General features: G+C 41.0%; 1 protein-coding gene across 1 annotated transcript in view; it reads right to left on the reverse strand.

The window, feature by feature from the left end:
• The window catches only part of LOC109075406 (NACHT, LRR and PYD domains-containing protein 3-like), a 441,226-nt gene that overhangs the window by 23,244 nt on the left and 397,383 nt on the right, over window positions 1–20,599 (reverse strand). The window lies entirely within an intron of this gene.

Here is a 20,599-nt window from a genome sequence, read left to right on the forward strand (position 1 = left end):
TTCCGCCCACTGGTCTAATTTATGGCGATGACAAAATTACACATTTTTTCCTCAGAAAGATTGTACTTCTGAAACAATGCATCTTTTTGTAATTTGCCGTTGAGATTCGTCACAGTCGGGGTTTCTACGATCATACAGACACCATAAACTATAACTTTGCGAGTCAGGGATACAGAGATACAGAGTTGTTCCTAACTACAGGCATATAAAGTTTGATTAAACACACAGTAAACATTATATCTATTCCACTATATCACGTGAAGACATCTAAGCACATAAAGAGATACATTTAATACATTTAGAGGTAGTTTATCAAAAGTGTTCATGTGTGAGCCAGAAATGCTCGTGTGGGTGTGTGTGTGTGTGTGTGTGTGTGTGTGTGTCTGGAATGTCGTCATGCTGTGATTAAAGGGCGGGGTGTTTCTTTCCTTTGATGGCTCACGAGAGTGTCTCTGGATCATCTCGAAGGTGTAATAAATGTCACGAGGGCTGAGATGTTATCGACATCGCGGCGCCCGAGGGGGGGTTTTATGTTGGAGGATGTCGTAAAAACAAAAGTCCTTATTTTTTTTTTTTTTTAAGTTCTTCTCTCTGAGTGCAGGATGTGTTAGAGAGTCAGGATTCATTAATATGAAACAGATGGTTGGAATACCATCCGCTCATTAGTGTTACCCGAGCTGTTAAAAGCACTCCAATATTCAAGGTATAAATATTGAAGGGAATACATTGATAATTAGTCAGTTAGCTGAATTGTCTTTATCTTAATAATGATTCACAAGTTTCTGTTGCCTTCAAGGTTCAGCCAAGGCTAGATAACATTAAAAAGATTTTATGTTGCTGGCTGCAGAGATATTTGACAATTGATGGGAGAGTCCTGCTGACTAAGGCTGAGGGCTTTTTTTTACGCCTAGTTTATCCTGCCTTTATGTTTTCCCTTCATAGGTTAAAATGATTAACTCTCTGCTATTCTGCTTTATTTGGAAATACAAGACAGAATGTGTTCAAAGGAAATCTATAATAAGAAACTATAAGGAGGGTGGTCTTAATGCTTTAGATTTTAATATCATTAACCAGACTTTAATTTAACTGGATCAAGAATTGTTTATCTAATAATGAGTTACCCTGGTTTTGGATCCCTAATCTATTCTTCAAACGTTGTGGTGGCCTTAAATTTTTATTGTCCTGTAACTTTAAGTGTAGTAAGTTACCTATTAAACTTTCAAATTTTCATAAACAAGTCCTAGAATCCTGGAAGATTGCTTTAAAACATAATTTCTCCCTGCACACGTGTATTCTTTGGAACAATGAAAATATTTTGTCTGGTAACAAGTCTTTTTTTTTTTATTGAATGGGTGAATAAAAATATCTTTTTTGTTTCTGATTTGTTCAATGCTGATGGGGACCTTCTTTCCTTTCCTGACTTTGTGTCTTTGAAAGGGGCAACAATCTCACTAAGAGATTTTTAATAAGGTGACTAAAAGTATTCCTGTCAGTTTAAAAACTTTGTTATGGCTGTGTAAACAACTATTTTCCTACACTTGTGTTTAATGGTGTTTATGTATTAGATAAAAAATGCAATAACTTTTTTATTAGAAATTGCTCTTTCTTCAACTCCAGGATGCCCCTCTAAAGCACAATCTAAATGGAGGATCTGTTTATCTGAACTCTGAATTAAAAAACCTTTTCTCACAGACTATTAATCCCAAGTAAAATTAAAGAACTCCATTTCAAAATTGCTCATAGATACTACCATTGTGATTTATTTTTGAGCAGATTTTCTGAGAATATATCCTCAGTGTGTTCATTTTGTAATTCTGATAAAGAATCTATTCTACATCTGTTTTATCATTGCCCATTCTCCGAGTCTTTTTGGTCTGAAGTTACCATGTTAATTTTTTCTTGCTGTAACAAAATGATAGAAATAACAGAATCTATTATTTTTGTGTCAGATTTTCATTCCAAGGACATTAATCTGTAACATATTGTTTTCATCGTTTTGTCTTCTGGGTAAATTTCACCTTCATAAAGCCAGAGCCAATCATTGCAAACCTAACTTTAGAATGTTTTCATCTGATATAAAGTCCCTTTTGAGTTCTTTTAAGAATATGTCAAATCCTTTGAACTCAAAGGCTTCAAAAACCTTAACATTATTGAGTCTATTGTAAGCCATCTTTAAAAGATCTTTTCTTTCCTTTGATTTTTTTTTGTATTTATTTATTTTTTATTTATCTTTGATATATCTTGTAAATTTGTGTACCTTATCTAACTTCATGTGATGATGTCCGTTTGCCCTGTTACTTTAAATCTATTGTTATTCTTTCAACTGCAAAAAAAAAAAAAAAAAAAAAAGGTTTCACTTCCAGAACTAGCAGACAGTTGCCCCGGTAACCGCAGCACAAAGCAGCGCACGTGACTCTGAAACGTGCAGTGCTCAAGTTTATTCAGTGAAATCATAGCCTAATCTATATTGCAATTCTTGTCTTTCTGTCCCCAAATTTAAGACCTCTTATAATTAAGACTTTCTGTATCATTTTAGAGTTTACACGGCCTTAAATTTAAATGATTTAACTGAAGACTTTTTTAAGGACCCGCGAAAACCCTAAGAACAGAGTTCAGTTCAGTGCAAACATTTCTGTTATGCATTTGGCAAAAAGCTTTTGTTGACAATGCTTTTAACCTTTGAAATTTGAGGAAAGTGCAACTCTGGCGTCCCTGTTGTTTGTGTGTAGTGATGTGATGAAGATTTAAATAACAGATTTACAAACACTACAAACAGTGTCCCCTTGAACTTGGTACAAAGATCATCTGTTTACCATCTTGACTGGAAAATGCTGTTTTCATGGTCAGTTTTTTATTTATTATTTGCTAATGGTAGTGAATGTTTACATTAGAGTGCAGGTCCTACTACACTGAAATTAATATGAGGAGCGGCTGGAAACTAGCTACCTCTCCTGGTTGAAGACAGTATTAACATCATAAACTGAAAGCAGTCTTTATGTGACTTACATTTCAAATATTTTAAAATTGATCATCCGAGTCTAAAACGATCCAGCGGGCCGTACTAAAAGACATCGCGGGTTGTATACGGCAGTTTCAGTTTCTTATAAGCAAAGGAAAGAAAAATAGATTGGATTAGTGCCCCCTTTTGTCAGCTGTCAACGTCACTTTATATGAGTCCGCAGGCCGGTGGCCGTTGACGGCCCTTGGATGAACTTCTCCAGAACCTCCAGATGGCCAGTCCACCCCTGCATGTAGCACGTGTGGGATTACAAATTTAAAAAATGTTAAATCTAGGTTCCAATGTAATATTATGTACATTGTGTTTTTACATTTTGAGGTTAAGATGATGTCATTCTGAGATGATCAAGTCAAGCAGCCCAGGTTTCTGAGACATTGACCTTTTGTTTGCTCTTCCTGACCTTAAACTCAATGCACAGCTGTGCCTTTGTTTCTATGATAATGTGAAGGTATGGGCGATACTGTCAGGCACCTCTGTATTTAAATGACACTGTTATGCTGTTGAGATCAAAGCTGAGAGTTTTCCAGTGTCGGCTGATACCTGTATTGCATTTGCTTGCTTTGTTTAAAATTGTCTCCACCTCTATGTATCCCTCCCCCTTGACATGTATATAAACTCCAAAGTATCACTGCTTTGGTTAGACTTTTGATGACTGTAGCGCTAAGCAGAGCATTCTCAATAAATAATGCTGCTGAAGATTACCCAATACAGATACAGCAGAGTCTTTTGGTTTTTGATTAGTTTTGGTGCCGTGACCCAGATAGAGCTTCTCACCTGAATCCAGATTGAAACTTCAAGCTCAACAAAGATCTGTCTTCGTTCCAGACTGAATCTTTCTGTACAACCAAGGGTTGGTGAGTGTAACTCTATCCAGAAGAACCTTTAAAGGCCATCTTTCAATTTATTTGTATAACTTAATTTATACAGAATCTTGTATGAAAATGTCAATTTAAAAAGACATACATAAGAATATATATGTTTTTACAACACCCACGGGCAGAAAATCAAGAAAAAAGTGTAACTATTCTAAGCTACGCTCCAAAAAAACGCCTTTTCCCAGAGAACGAGTCATATGACGTAAGGACAGGCAAACATAGGCGCTGCCGCCCTGGTTCTCAGTGTGGGTTTTACGACGTGGTGGAAACAGAAAAGAGAGGATTATCGTTATCGTTATTATAGTTACAGTAGGTTTGAGTTGTCACAATGGTGAATTCTTGTGTTTGTTTTGGATGCAACAACTCCAACTTGTCTGGCCATCGGGTCCACCGATTTCCAAACAAGAAACACAAAGATTTCCGTGCTCGGATACGTTTCGTCCAGGCAAAGAGAAGCAATTTCGCTGCCTCCTCGTTGACAAGACACACGGTGGTATGTGAAAAACACTTCACACCGGACAGCTACAACCAAGGAGATCTTATGGAATTTCGCATGGGATTTCGACGAAAAGAGTGGGTTAGGCTGGCAAATGGAGCTGTGCCATCGGTGCATGCAAGTCCACCCAGCAAAATCTGGCGTGAGGGAGTGAAGAGTCTAACGACGTAAACGTTAACTGAGCTTTGCACAGTAAGTCTTACAATACATTAAACAAATTGTTGCATCGAAATGTAGCTCTGCATGTAATTTGCAAATGTATTTTTCTTGACGTTATAATGGATTAGACTTGGCATGACTTTGAGAAGTTAACGTTAGCACCATGAAGGCACTAAAGCCCGCCTAGCTGCTAGCTGCCGTCAGCTTACTCTTGTTACTCCCCGTGAGGATGCAAATGAGCCTCCTGACACTTGTTTTATTGAGCTAATAAGACAGGGTTCCAGACTGCGACCATTTTCTGAGAATGTGCGAGTTAAAATTGTATGTGGTCGCATTTGTGCGAGTGCATGGTCATGTAGCCTTCTAACGTTACTCGGTTAAATTCACACATGAATTTTCCTGCATTGAACTTGTTTTAGCGCCCGCCAAAGTGATTTTTTTTTTTTGTGTCCCGCCAGTCTTATTTGATCGGTGAGTAATGTAGATGAACTGCTGCGCTTGTGACAGGGCGCATGTTTAACTGAAAGAACGAGCAGAGAAAGACAGCCGGTCGCGCGTGTGCACTCTTTCTCTTCGGAGCCAGGCGAAAGTGTAAACAAGACTTCACTGTCTCCAAAACGCATCCAAGTAATGCTTTACAATATTAGTTTTCTTAGTTACATCGAAGTTGCCTTGGTTTTCTTTGACTAATCAAAGCTGGTATCAACAGGGCACATGCGCGAGGGAATGCAGCTCGGGACTACTTTGAAAAGATTTTGAAAAGATTAGCAGTCTTTTAAATAATGCATGAATGGGGGATTTTCATGAAAGGACTACATTTTTTTAAAGTTCAAAGTTGTGATTTTGGTCTGTTTTCAGATTTTGGGAGAGAGTGCTGCCAGCAAAAAACGGGGCGGGTGCAACTGCCACTTGGTGATGGAGATGGAGACATCTCTACAATGGGACCCTGAGCCAGAAGTGGTCCATCGTGGATCACAGTGCAACATAAGATGTTAACATCGTTCATTAGGTAGTTAGCTTATATCTAGCATTCACCATAAATGCCATATACGATCCCAAATAAGGATTACATGTCAAAAATTTTCATGATCTCCATGGTTACTATTTTGTAATTTACACTTTTCAGACATTAAACATTAAAAATTATGAACTTCATAATGTTAGAAAAAGATATTTTGTACTGGGTTGCATTAGATTGTATGTGAGGTTACTAATGAATGTACAATGGTGAACAATTATTAAGATAAATCTCTTTCATCTAAGCTGTTCAGGTTAAGCCTCAGATGGTGGATGTGGGGACTCAAACCGAAAGGTTTGAGCATCGCAGATCAACTCCACTGTCCTAAACAAAGTGATGATGAATGGTCATTTTCTGATATCATCAACCATTCTGGTGATATGTCATGGAGTCCAGGGGAGGAGATGTTGAGTGGGTCCTCTGAGGAGGAACCAGAAGAGCTGGAATCTCTCAGTGACCCAAAGTAAAAACCTTTTTATTAATGCAAAAATGTTTCTGAATGTGTATCAAAAAATGTCATAGTCAGAATTAATGTGTTTTTTTCCTTTTCTTGTTTTCAGTGCTGTTGACAAGTTCATTGTTTGCCAGAGGCAGTTGCTGTCCTTGTTCACGGTTTGCCCTGCATGCTGTGGGGAAACCCAGGGACACATAATGCATCCGGAAGTAACTTTCATAAAAGTCAAGCAGGTAATGTCTTATTTGTCAACTGTCTGTGAGGAGCTGAATTATAGTCTGTGAATGTATAGTATGTATATTAATTATTTGTGTCTTAACTATACAGGTATTTCACTGCATCATTGTAAAGCTGCTTGAATCTTCTCTCATCTTTCAGGCCTGCGGAACTTGTGGTTATGACCGTTACTGGCAAAAACCAAGAGAAGGTGCATCGATACTAATAAAATTAGGTCTTTTTTTCAATTTCAGGATATTGCAATACTTTTGAAGCAGGTAAATGATGACAGAATGAATATGGCTAAAAACTAATGCAGTCTTGTATAGCAGACCAAAATGTTACATATTGTTTGCAAAAAAATAATTGCAAAGTTGAGTCATTGTCTTAGACCCATTTGAACTGAAAACATTAATGTCATGTATTTCTGTTGCATTTCACTGCATTGGGTAAGCTTTGGCGACCTAATGTTCTATCTACTTATCTCCTACAGACGTTTCTTATCGGCCCTACATTTCAATAGTAATGGCAACAGAGATGTAGCTCGAACCAGTGAGGGTGAGGCACGCTATGCCGTTCGCTACCCGCGGTTTCGGAAAGGTGGCTGGGTAGTCAGACCCATCAAGGAGAAACCATCTTACGGTTAGTAGTTTCACTCGTTTTTTGTTTTTCTTTTTTTTATTTTTTTTTTTTTTTTTTTTTTTTTTTGTGAGTCAACCATGTTACTAAACCGTGTTCTAAACATTTCTCTCCTCAAGGATATGCAACAAATCTTATGGTCTCTCTGGTAGAGGAATACTGCAAGTCACCACAGGCCCTACAAGAAAGCAGTGCTGTCTTGTCCTCTGCTGCACCGCCCCCCCCCCCCCCCCCCCCCCCCCCCCCCCCCTCACCTCTTCCCTCCAGAAGGTTTCCAAGGATGAGGCAGTCAGCCTCCATCTCGCACAACACTCACTCGTTTTAACATGTAATAAAAGATACATTTTACCAGTACAGTTTGTTTCACTATGGATTTATTTATTGTCTTCCAATCGGGGCCACTAGAAACCTTTGTATGTTTGTCCCTCCTCTGCAAACTGCCTTCTTATTGCTGACACAAAACACATGAAGGTATGGCTTTTCCTAATGTTCCTGCATAGTGTTCTGTACGCCCAGCGGACAATCTGCCTGTATGCTGTGTATCGGAACTGCCTGTGGTGGAGATTGGGACATAATCACATCTTGATCATACCATGTTTTCATAGTAAACAATTCCATTGGTAAATATTGCATGTCCTGTTGGCTGATATTCTACTGTACTACACAACACCAAAGTTGTTTTTATAGTAAGTATATGGAAACCACTGAGTTTAAAAACCTGCTTAACAGGATTTACTATTTTGGTGTAGAAAAGCTGGTTCTTTAAATTGCAGTGTGAAATAATTTTTTCTCCAAAACATACTCTGGTCTGCTGGCTTGGAGAGGGCCATGCTCCTGTCTGAAGTTCATGTATGCTATCTGCAGCACAAAAGGATTCAGACAGGATGCTTCAAACCCTGGATGGAGTGTGAGGCAGGTAATGTCTTCTGGGGGATCTAGGTTTTGGACAAGGGACCAATAGGCATCGACCTCCCTACATCACACACTCTCCACTGCTGATGGCATAGCCTCACATCTACCACACAAGCACCTGTTAAACAAAATGTGCTAAGATAAACTCACTCTCCTTCCCTCCTTGTAGCTCTAGTGGTTGGTGTAAGACCTTGTAAGAAACGACATGTAGACTACTTACTTCCTAAAGCTTAGGTAAATATGCACTGTAAAAAGACACCCCCCCTGCACAGTATAGGCTGTCAGTTAGATGCATTTATCTGCATGCCTTACACCCAGTATCCCACCACGTGACAATAAAAGATCCTTGCAACAATGACTGTATTTACATGAACAGCATATTCCCGTCCCAACCGGAACACTAACTGCTTTCATACACGTACTCCGCAGTACATGCGAGCTCATTTACATAATGTCCATCGGAAATAATAAGAGGGGAAGTAGTATAACAGCTGGCTAAGTTCGGAATTCCAGCTGGCCGGTTTATGTTGTTCAGATATACGGCCCAAAAGCTTGACATCTGCAGAAGCAGAACATGCGGACACCTAGGTCTGAAAGCAGTTACTGATTAAAAATCAGCTAGCAATTTCTACAAAATTTCACGATAAACTATGTTGTGCAGAAATGCACAGCATTTCCATCCCTGTCCAGACTAGCTGACCGTCACAGATGTAAGCTATAGCCTACAGCCTTCAGCATTCATTTAAAATCTGGGATCTAAATTAAACATTTTAAGACACATGTTGCGTGGCATAGATGGTGACAATCTACATGGATGCTTGAAAAACAACAAAGTCGACAGCAATATTGCTAAATATGATTTATTAAAGATACTGCAATGTGATAAACATGGAGACAACATTAGCCACAATTAGCTATAGCCTGTGGTCACTCACCAAGACACCTGCCCAATTCTCCACCGATTCTCCTCACACCACAACTCTATCTCTCTCCTCTGTCCATTTTACCCTTCCCCTTAACTCTGCCTGACCACTCTCTCGCCTAGGCGGCTTATAATTATAGAACAATGGCCCATCGTAAGAGTTGACATTAACCCCGACTGCAACCTCTTCACTGTCTGACTCCATTACGAAGAGATGAGATTTACCGGCCGTTGTGTCACTTCCGATCAGAGCGTTTTTTGACAGCGGAAGTAATTTTACTCACAATTTCTTTTAAAAAACTTATTTAATGCACATTTATGATTAATTTCTTCACGCATATCGAGTTCCTACACTATTTATCTACACGTTCATTCACAGGGATCTTCAACTTGAAAGATGGGCTTTAAGACCAGTATCCTCTGCACCGCCAGAGAAGAGTTAACAGACAGCTGCAGGGTTTGGTTAACTAAGTTACCCTCTAAACAATTTATTTTAGAGATGAAAATATCCTCTGTTTAGGCAGGGAAGATTAGCATCACATGCTAATATTGTGTTACCCTCTGTCTCGGCAGGGAAGTTTAGCGTAAAGTGCTAGAAGTTTGTGCTATCCTCTGCGTTGCCAGGGAAGGTTAAATATATTATGATGTGTATTAACTACACATCCTCTACTTTGTCAGATAGGTTAATTGCGTATCCTCTGCTTTGCCAGGGAAGTTTTAGAAGTGTCCTGTTGTGTCAGAAAGACTTTACAAAATGTTTAGAAGGAATGCTAAGCTGATTCCAACAAACTAGGAAAGGTGGACTAGCTACTACTTTATGGACAGACAGTGAGGTTCAAATCATTGTTAGGAGAGCACATGGACTCAGTAGTGACAGAGTCAGTCAGATTGGATTTGACAAAGAAATTTGGTATTGATCCATAAAAAGTATGGTCAATTGAAGAATGTAAAAAGGTACTAGGATCATGTATTCGCAAGAACCATGTGAAAGGCATTATCTGCTGCAACAGAGAATTTGGTTTAGCTTTAGCTACGGAACATTCTCAGCGGTAGCTCAGAGCTAGAGAAACAGAACAAAGAGCTCTGTGCTAAAGTATCCTCTTTGACTAAGAAATTGAACCACAACAAAGCTGTAGCAAAAACTGATGTGGAAGAAGTTAGTCAGCCTGATAACACTTATCCTGACTTACAAGCTTTTTTTGAAACAGATGTAGCCATCCAGTCAGTAACTGATGTGCCTGTAAATTCAGTGAAGGTATGTGGAGCTAGGAGAAGATCTCAGAGAATTGAGGGAACTGAAAGTGTTCCTCCCAACTCTTCTGTTGTCCAAGTACAAACTGTTGCCAAAGTTCTAGGACCTAAAGATATAGATTTTACTGAATTTAGAAGAGCACTGATCAGCAAAATGCGTCTCTATGACATGTCGTTAGCAGAAGTCACACAGCTGATGTCACAAAATTCTAACTGAATCTGAATTCAACAGTTTTGAGTCTGCTATTACTTCTGAACTACAACATGCCAGTAAAGATGAATTGAGAGAGGGAGTTCTGAGAGAGTTAAAGAACATTGTTGGACCAAAAGTGAATTGGTCAAAGGTCACTAGTTGTGTACAGAAGAAGGATGAAACTGTGAGTGAATACACTGAAAGGTTTTGTCAGTCAGCTGCATCTTACAGTGGAATAGCTGACACTCCAGAGAAGATAATGAATCATAAAGGACCACTAGTTCGAACATGGTTTGATGGCCTTTTAGCCGAGTACAGATCTGCTTAACCATTCTTAGATCTTACATGGTCCACTGGAAGCTTGCAAAACAACTTGGGCAGGTTAGCTACTTGGGAAAGAGACTGATGTCAAAAGCCAGAGTAAAGATTGCAGCAGCATCTTTTCAGGTCAACACAGAGAACCGACAGAAACGTAGAAGTCTTAAGAAGGAGGGCAGTTGTCATTACTGTGGTAAAACTGGACACTGGATGAAAGAGAGTAGGAAAAGCAAGAAGACATTAAGAGAAATGAACAGCTTTACTCAGCTCCTACTCAGTCTACTTAACACTCTGAAGCAGCCCCTCCCCACTTCTCCGAACTGTTGGAGCAGCTTGCTCAGGTGTTAACTGTTAGGGCTGTGAGTGCTTAATTCAACGCTAGTTAAGTACACTCACAGCCTTCAAAGTTATATTACAGCACACTCTAGTCACTCCTATTTTTTTGGGTTATGTTTTTTTATGACTGATGTTCCATTGGAAGATGGAGATGTCACACAGTAAAGTTTGCACACAGTACAGGGACAGACTAGGACGACCAGTGGGGAGCCCAGGGAAGAACCGATGTGCAACAGGCCTCGGGGGCCAACCCTGTGGCAAAGACTTCCTCATAGGTTTCCCCTATCAGTAGTTTTTTTATCCCCACCTCACTGGTCCATAGGTGTCAAATTACTTAAAACTAGATTGAGAAAAACACTATACGATCACCAGACTTAAAAACCACTATACGATCAACAGAAGTCTAAAAATGTCTATGCATGAATACCGCTGGTCTGCTGTTTCTTTGCTTTCTTATGTTGCAGGTATGTGTACATGAGATGTCATCTCCTTAAGCAGCACCCTGGTGTAAAGCATCACCTCAGACATGCATGAACAAGCTTCATGAGGACCAAGAGTCCTCTGAGTGAATCTACGTGGGAAATGGACTACAGAAAACAGACTTCACAGCTATTCGGGCGCCATGGACTTCAAGACTTCCACTCTTATGCTACATGGTTTTTCTGTGTCATCATGTAGTTTCCACGACATTTTACCATCCATGTCATATGTGTCCACAGTTATGGTTCTAAAAAGAACTGTTACACCTAAGAGAACTATTAGACATAATAAATCTAGGACAAGACACAGATTTAGTTTTTTGTGGTTGTATGATTTTAAGATGGGGCTTATATTAACAAACATAGGCCATAGAATGGACTTATGAAAGTTTACATTTGTTTTATGTGAGAGTTATTAGAACTCTCAACGGGAGGACTGTGGGATTACAAATTTATAAAAATTTAAATCTAGGTTCCAATGTAATAGTATGTACATTGTCTTTTTTACATTTTGAGGTTAAGATGATGTCATTCTGAGATGATCAAGTCGTCCATCAGAGGTCGGAAAGTACGGAAATACGTCCCTGCAAATAGTCTGTCTTATGTTTAATAAACACTATTCATTACACAGCTGAGCTTTATAGTGCTATTTTAATCTGTATTAATATGTACAGAGTAGTGGGGGTGTGTGTGTGTGTGTGTGTGTGTGTGTGTTTCTGGCTTTTTGGGTGATTTGTCTTTCACTTCACAAATATTTTACAGTGTGTCGTAAATAATCTTACCCCAGTTTCTCCAGTTTACAGTGAGGATCCTCCAGTACAGCACAGAGATGCTTCACTCCTGAGTCTCCTAGATTATTCAGAGACAGATTCAGTTTTCTCAGGTGTGAGGGGTTTGATCTTAGAGCTGAAGCCAGAGCAGCACAACCTTTATCTGTGACGCCACAATCACTCAACCTGTAGAGAACAATGACACACTCTTCACTCTCTCAGATCAGATCAGTTTAGCTGTGAATACATTAGTAAAGAGAAAGTACAAATCAATGTGTGATGCATCGTTGGACTGAGATTTAAAATGTCAAAAAAAACATGTTCATAAATAATTTAAAGCCTCATTCAAAAAGAAAAATAAAAATTCTTCATTACACTGTCAGGATTTTTAACCAAATACAGGCGTGTGATCAGCTAAAGACAAAAAAAGAAGGAAAATCTGACCACGCAGGAAGCCACGCCCCCAGCACTCAATATTAAAAATATATATTTTAACATATTAAAAGATATATCTTATATTGTAAAAATATACATACTGTTCTGTAAAAAATAAAAAGCAGCGTTTAATAATCATGACAACAATATAATAATATATTATAATAAAGTACTATAATATATTATAGTGTAGTATATAGAATTATTGTGCGGCGGGTGCGGGTGGGAGTGGAACACATAGGTTGCGGGAGCGGGTGGGACTGGTCATACTGGCGGTATGGGTTATGTTCTGGGCAACACTCCACATGCCTGTTCATGCTGCCATGCTTGAACAGAGCGGGGAGAGCAGCAAGACAAACCCCCCCTGGGGTACAGAACAGAGCCATTATATGCATACATAATTACAATTCACAATTACATGAGTTGTAAACGAAATGTGATAGAGACTGCTTCCAATGAAGAGACTGTAAAGAAAGAACAATGTTAGATTGGATTACAGGTTCAGTTGGTGGAGTTGGGGTTGGAGGAGGGAGTTAATTGCAAGCAGCGATGCGACAGAAGAGACGCTGAAGAATGGGAATTTAAATAGACCATGTGATAGGTGTCAAGACTGGATTGGTACACGTCAGGAACAGCTGACTGTCGGCTGATGCAAGCGTGACTAACGTTGCCTGACTGAACTAACGCGATGCTGATTTATTATTATAGAAGTACCTGCCAAAAGTTTGGAAACATTAAAATTATTAATGATTTTGAAATAACTATCATCTGCTCATCAAGGTTTAATTTATTTGATCAAAATAAAGTAAATTAAATAAAAAAAATGTAATGTTATTCCTGTGAATTTTCTTCATCATTATTCCAGTTTTCAGTGTCACATGATCTCTTAGAAATCATTTATTTGACTCTCAAGAAACATTTTGAAACATGTTGAAAACAATTTTGCTGCTTCATATTTTGTGTGGAAATGAGGATGTACTTTATTCTTCAGGATTTTTTGATAAATATAAAGTTTAATGAACAGCATTTATTTGCATTTATTAAATATATTGATTAAATTGGTTAATGCATTTATTAAATAGAAATCATTTTAAATGTCTTCACTCACTTTTTGTCACTTTCATGCATGATGAATAAAATGATTAATTTCTCTCTTTTTTTTAATCTTATACAAATGTTTGAGTAGTATCATTGTTTCCACAAAAATATTAAGCAGCAAAACTGTTTAACATTTATAATAATGAGAAATGTTTATTGAGCAGAAAATCAGAATGATTTCTGAAGGATTATGTGACACTGAAAACTTCTTTGTAAACAACAACAAATTTATAAACGTTTCTAATGATGAATGTTGTGTTTCCAAATGCAAATTAAAGTGTCTCAAACCAAGCGCAGCACTAACAGTGAATTGAAACCAAAAATAGTACTGTAACAGCAGACATGTAGCCAGGGACGGACTGGGAGTGAAAAACGGCCTGGATTTTCCTCCCAATAGGCCCACCAAAACTACAAAACAGTCTCTACTATCTCACAATATTACAGCAATTCTGTCGTATTTATGGTAAATAACATCTCACAAAACCCATGGTGACCCTGCTGACAAAAACAATAGAAAACCATCACAGAGATTCTACTGATTTCCACTACAAATAACACTACAAACCATCAACTTTTAACCATTAAAACCATTAAAATAATGGTATCATGTAGTATTACATTAGGATTTTGTCATGAGTCAGGGTTTTTTCTTCCGTTTTCTCTCTCGCACGCTCTCTCACTCATTTACTTACACACACACAACACACACACACACACACACACACACACACACACACACACCACACCTTAACACACACACACACTATTACACTTTCTTCTTTCTCAGTTCTGCTGACCTCTCTCTCTTCATGCACCTGTTTGTCATTGCAATCAGCGCTCGCGCTGATTGGTTTTGACACCTGTTTTCTACTTTGCCCTAAGTGTTCACCCTTTATCTGGTGTTTGCTCTGGTAGATTCTTTGTTGGATTATAGTTACATGTCATGCGTTTCGTCAGCAGTGACATCCTCTCTGTATTGAGAGGTACTCACCTATTCTTGTCTTGTCTGCCTGGAACAGTCTAGCCCCAAAGTATTTGCTGTATTCTGCTGCTGTTTGCTGCTGAATGTAAACCACTGTGGTTCTCTCACCCTGCCTGAGTTATCTACTCCTGAGCTTCAAGTCTGCTACAAGGGAGTCCTGATCTGTTACTCAGGAGTCTTTCCTTCTTTCAAGTTACTATTTTACCAGTTCAGTGTGCTTTAATGACGGACTGACTTTGTTATATATTATTTCATTAAAGACCGTTATTCCTGTCATCTCTGCTTTTGGATCCTTCATTTATCAGCGTGACAGAATAATCCAACCATCATGGATCCAGCAGATGAGAGGCCTGTCCGGTCGGTGATCGAGATCCAGGGAGCTATGCTTGGCAAACATGAGCAGGAGTTGACCACCCCGCTCATCAGGCTGTTAAGAGTCTTTCAGCTCAGGTTGCTGATCTATCTGCCCGTTTACTTCACCTGCATCAGGAATCTGCCATGTCTCACAACCGTCAGCTGCCCTCTGAGCCACGAGTCAACAATCCCTCCTGTTATGCGGGTGAGCCTACGGGAGTGCAGAGCTTTTCTCATCCAATGTGAAGTTGTATTTTCCCTTCAGCCCCAGACGTATGCAGAGGATCAATCCGCTCATTAGTGTTTTATTTGTCTAATAAGGGTATGAGCGTGTGAGTGGGGTACGTCGGTTTGGGAGGCACAATCTGCATGCTGCAGCAAGTACACTCTTTTCAAGGATGAGATGATCAAGGTCTTTGATAGATCCGGTCTTCGGCAGCGAGGCATCACATCTACTTGCTGTGCTACGTCAAGGCAGAAGATCTGTAGCAGATTTCGCGATAGAGTTCCGGACTCTGGCTACTACACGTGAGTGGAATGATCCTGCACTAACTGCTCGCTTTCTTGAAGGGTTTGAATGTAGACCTTAAGGAGGAGATCTACGCGCGGGGGTCGCTAACTCAGCTCGATCAGCTTATCGACCTGGCCATCCGCCTTGACAAGTGTTCCGAGCAGAGGCGTCGAGTTCGTTCTCCACTTTTCACACCATGTGATAACTTTCCTTCTGCTGCTGCTTCTGTTTAGAACCAACCTGATGCTGTACCCATGCAGCTGAGGAGCGTGCGCATCTCCTCGGAGGAACGACAGCGGCGAATTATTAACCGTCTCTGTCTTTACTGTGGTATGGCTGGCCATTTTGCTTCATCCTGCAGTTTAAAAGCCAAGGCTCGCCAGTAGACGGAGGAGTACTGGTGAGTGCTTCTGTCATCTCCTCATCACCAAGGTCTCGAACCACTATATCCGCTGTTCTCCATTTGGTTTCTCTAGTTACCGGTCTTGCCCTCGTCGACTCGGGTGCCTGAGGGCAATTTTATCGATGAGATGTGCCCTCGTCGATTCGGGTGCTGATTAGTTGATTTGACTGATGTCGCCTCTGTCTTTGCACTGGATGGCAGAGAGCTTACTTCTGGTTCGTTGTGTCACCAGTCCTGTTAGTCTCACTGTTTCTGGCAATCATCATGAGACAGTTTCATTTTATGTTTTTCAGTCTCCCTTTACCCCCCATTGTTTTAAGACATCCCTGGCTTATCCAACATAATCCTCACATTGATTGGGTAATATTTGGGTGAACTAACCCGGAGTTTAGCTTGTCATGTAAATTGTCTGGTTTCCGCTGTTTCTCCCGTGTCTTCTGTTCCTCTTTTCCAGGAGGAGCCTGATGATTTGTCTGGTGTCCCGGAGGAGTACCATGATCTGCGGGTGGTTTTCAGTCATTCCCGGGCGGTTTCCTTACCGCCTCACCGTCCGTACGACTGCTCTATCGAACTCCTTCCTGGCACCACGCCTCCTCGCGGTAGACTGTACTTGCTTTCGGTGCCCGAACGAGAGGCTCTGGAAAGATATCTCACAGAGTCTCTTGACGCGGGGATCATTACTCCTTCTTCGCCTCCCGCCGGCGCTGTTTTTTTCTTTGTAAGAAGGATGGTTCTTTGCGTCCTTGTATCGATTATCGAGGGCTGAATGACATAACAGTCAAGAACCGTTATCCTTTGCCTCTTATGTCGTCGGCTTTTGAGATCCTACAGGGCGCAAGGGTTTTTACAAAGTTAGACTTGCTTGCACAACGCCTACCATTTAGTGCGTATTAAGGAGGGAGACGAGTGGAAGACCGCATTCCAACACTCCTGTCGGTCACTTTGAATACCGGGTTCTACCTTTTGGTTTGGTCAACGCTCCCGCTGTATTTCAAGCGTTAGTAAACGATGTCTTAAGAGACATGCTAAACGTTTTCGTGTTCGTTTACTTGGATGACATCTTAATTTTCTCACCCTCTCTCCAGGCACACGTTCAACACGTTCGCCGTGTCCTGCAGTGCTTATTAGAGAATCGCCTATTCGTCAAGGCTGAGAAATGCGTTTTTTTCATGCCCAATCGGTTACTTTTCTCGGTTCGGTCGTTTCAGCGGAGGGGATTAGTATGGACCCTGACAAGGTTCGAGCAGTTCTTGATTGGGCTGTTCCCGAATCTCGAGTCGTGCTCCAGCGATTTCTGGGGTTTGCCAATTTTTACCGGCGCTTTTATTCATAACTTTAGCCAGGTTGCCGCCCCTCTTACCGCTCTCACTTCGTCCAAGTCCAAATTTGCTTGGTCTGAGACTGCTCAGGATGCGTTTGACCGTCTTAAGAGGCTTTTTACCTCTGCGCCCATCCTGATCACTCCTGATCCAGAACGTCAGTTTATTGTTGAGGTCGATGCCTCCGAATTGGGATAGGAGCTGTCTTGTCGCAACGCTCTTCCCAGGATGACAAGGTTCATCCTTGCGCATTTTACTCCCACCGTCTTTCGCCCGCAGGGCGCAACTATGACGTGGGTAATCGAGAACTCTTGGCTATCGCGTCTGGCGCTGGGTGAGTGGCGACACTGGCTTGAGGGAGCCAGTGTACCATTCATTGTTTTGGACGGATCACCGCAACCTGGAGTACATTCGCTCTGCTAAACGTCTTAACTCTCGTCAGGCCCGCTGGGCATTATTTTTTTGATCGCTTTAATTTTTCTATTTCATTTAGACCCGGTTCCAAGAACCTCAAGCCTGATGCCCTTTCTCGGCAGTTTGACTCATCAGAGGGTGCCTCGACCGATGAGATGATTTTACCTCAGCACTGTGTGGTCGGGGCAGCCGTCTGGGGGAGTGGAACAAGCGGTCAGGCGTGCTCTTCTTTCACACTGCAAGACCACCCCGCGCTCCTGAGGGAACTTTGGTTTTACCCGAGGCTGCTCGTTCGACGGTTTTCTTCGCTGGGGTCATTCTTCTAAATTAGTTGCACACCCCGGAGTTAGAGGTACATTAGCGGCTATCCATCAGAGATTTTTGGTGGCCCACTCATGAGCGCGATATTCGTCGTTTTGTTGCTGCTTGTTCTATCTGCGCTCAGACTAAGTCTAGTAATAATCCTCCGGCGGGTCTTCTCAGACCTCTTCCCGTTCCTTCGCGTCACTGGTCGCATATTGCGTTGGATTTTGTTACCGGGCTTCCCCCTTCTCTGGCAATACGGTCATTCTCACCATCATGGACCGTTTTTTTTCTGCGCATTTTATTCCGCTCCCTAAATTACCGTAGGCTCAGGAGACCGCACAGATTATGGTGGATCACGTTTTCAAGATCCATGGTCTTCCTTCGGACATTGTGTCTGACAGAGGTCCGCAATTCACTTCTCTGTTCTGGAGGGAATTCTGTCTCCAGATAGGGGCTTTCCCCTCGTCTGTCATCAGGATTCCATCCACAGACCAATGGGCAAGCCGAAAGGACCAATCAGATTCTTGGTCGCATGCTGCGTAGTCCTACCTCTCAGAATCCCGCGTCTTGGTGCGAGCAGTTTACCATGGGGCCGAATATGCTCATAATTCTCTCCCATTGTCCGCCACTGGGTTATCTCCGTTTGAAGGTTGCCTTGGTTTTCCAACTGCCTGTTTTTCTCTCCTCCGCCCAGGAGTCTCAGGCCTCGGTTCCGTCCGTCGAGGCTTTTATTCAGAGATGTAAGCATACCTGGAGGAGGGTGAGAGATCTGCCTTATGTCAGACTAGGGAACGTACTCGTCGTGCCGCTAATTGCCGCAGGGTGAGATCTCCCAGATATATTTGCGGACAGAGGGTGTGGTTATCCACCCGCAATTTGCCTATTCAAGAGAAAGTCTCGCAAGCTCATGCCTCGTTTTATTGGACCCTTTTCTATTGTTAAGGTCATCAGTCCAGTCGCTGTAAAGCTAGACTGTCTGGTCAGATGCGCCCGTGTTCATATCCGTTTTTTTCATGGTCTTGCATTAAACCTGTTATTCGTGCGCCCGCGCGTCCCTCCGTTCCCCCTCGCCCTCCATTTACAGAGTTCGCAAACTACTTGATGTTCTTCCTCGGGGGCATGGCCATCAGTTCTTGGTGGACTGGGAGGGCTACGGTCCTGAGGAGAGGCAGTGGATTCCGGCCCGGGACGTCCTGGACGGCTCGCTGATTGATGACTTCTACCGGTCCCGTCAGGCTCCTTCCTCGAGTGCCTAGAGGCGCTCATTGAGGGAGGGGTACTACTGTCATGAGTCAGGTTTTTTTTTTCTTCCGTTTTCTCTCTCGCACGCTCTCTCACTCATTACTTACACACACACACGCACACACACACACCTTATTAGCTCATTATTATATTACACTTTCTCTTTCTCAGTTCTGCTGACCTCTCTCTTCTTGCACCTGTTTGTCATTGCAATCAGCGCTCGCGCTGATTTGTTTTGACACCTGTTTCTACTTTGCCCTAAGTGTTCACCCTTTATCTGGTGTTTGCTCTGGTAGATTCTTTGTTGGATTATTGTTACATGTCATGCGTTTCGTCAGCAGTTATATCCTGTCTGTATTGAGAGGTACTCACCTATTCTTGTCTTGTCTGCCTGGAACAGTCTAGCCCCCAAAGTATTTGCTGTATTCTGCTGCTGTTGCTGCTGAATGTAAACCACTGTGGTTCTCTCACCCTGCCTGAGTTATCTACTCCTGAGCTTCAAGTCTGCTACAAGGGAGTCCTGATCTTTTTACTCATCGAGACAGGAGTCTTTCCTTCTTTCAAGTTACTATTTACCAGTTCAGTGTGCTTTAAGACAGGAGTCTCCTTTGTTATACATTTCATTAAAGACTGTTATTCCTGTCATCTCTGCTTTTGGATCCTTCATTTATCAGCGTGACAGATTTAATGGTTCTAACAAAAGCCACCAACAGAAGGCAACCAATTAACAGTAGAGACCAACAGACCATCACAGTTTCCATTAAATCAAGTCAGCTTTATTTATACAGCGCTTTTAACAATACAGATTGTGTCAAAGCAACTCTACAGCATTAATTAGGAAAATAGTGTGCAATAATGCAGAAGGAGAACAGTAAAACACTAATTTTTCAATTAAAGTCAGTTCATCATTGAATTCAGTGATGTCATCATCCATCTCAGTTCAGTTTAAAATAGTATCTGTGCAATCAAGTCGATGATATCGCTGGAAATAAAACCAATACAATTATATAATCATTATAACCAGTAAAACCATTACAAATTATGTGATGGTTTAACTTTTTATTTTTTTCAGTAAGGGATTGAAATAAATGTATTATTGTATGAACTAAAATACTTAATCTATAGAAAAAGAGCAGAATGCAAAATGTATAATATGACAATAATAGACATAAACCTAGAATCTAGAAACAACAGAATTATTCAATTTGAATATTCACATGTCTCTGTGTGTGTGTCCATCACTCAAGGATATAAAAACCTGAGATCACCTACACTGTGAGATATTATTCATACTTGGTGTAAATTGTGACAGATAGTACTTACACCTCAATGTATTGCAGTGCTTTACAAAACAGTAGGTAATAACATATTCTTTATATGATTCTATTGATTATAATCAGATGCTGTCTTCTAGTGTCCTTCCTTGTGTCTATTCCTAAAGCCCCCCCTACACCTGCTCCTAATCACACTGAAGCTGC

The sequence above is a fragment of the Cyprinus carpio genome, chromosome B9 (genome assembly GCF_018340385.1).
Source record: "Cyprinus carpio isolate SPL01 chromosome B9, ASM1834038v1, whole genome shotgun sequence".
Taxonomy (NCBI): domain Eukaryota; kingdom Metazoa; phylum Chordata; class Actinopteri; order Cypriniformes; family Cyprinidae; genus Cyprinus; species Cyprinus carpio.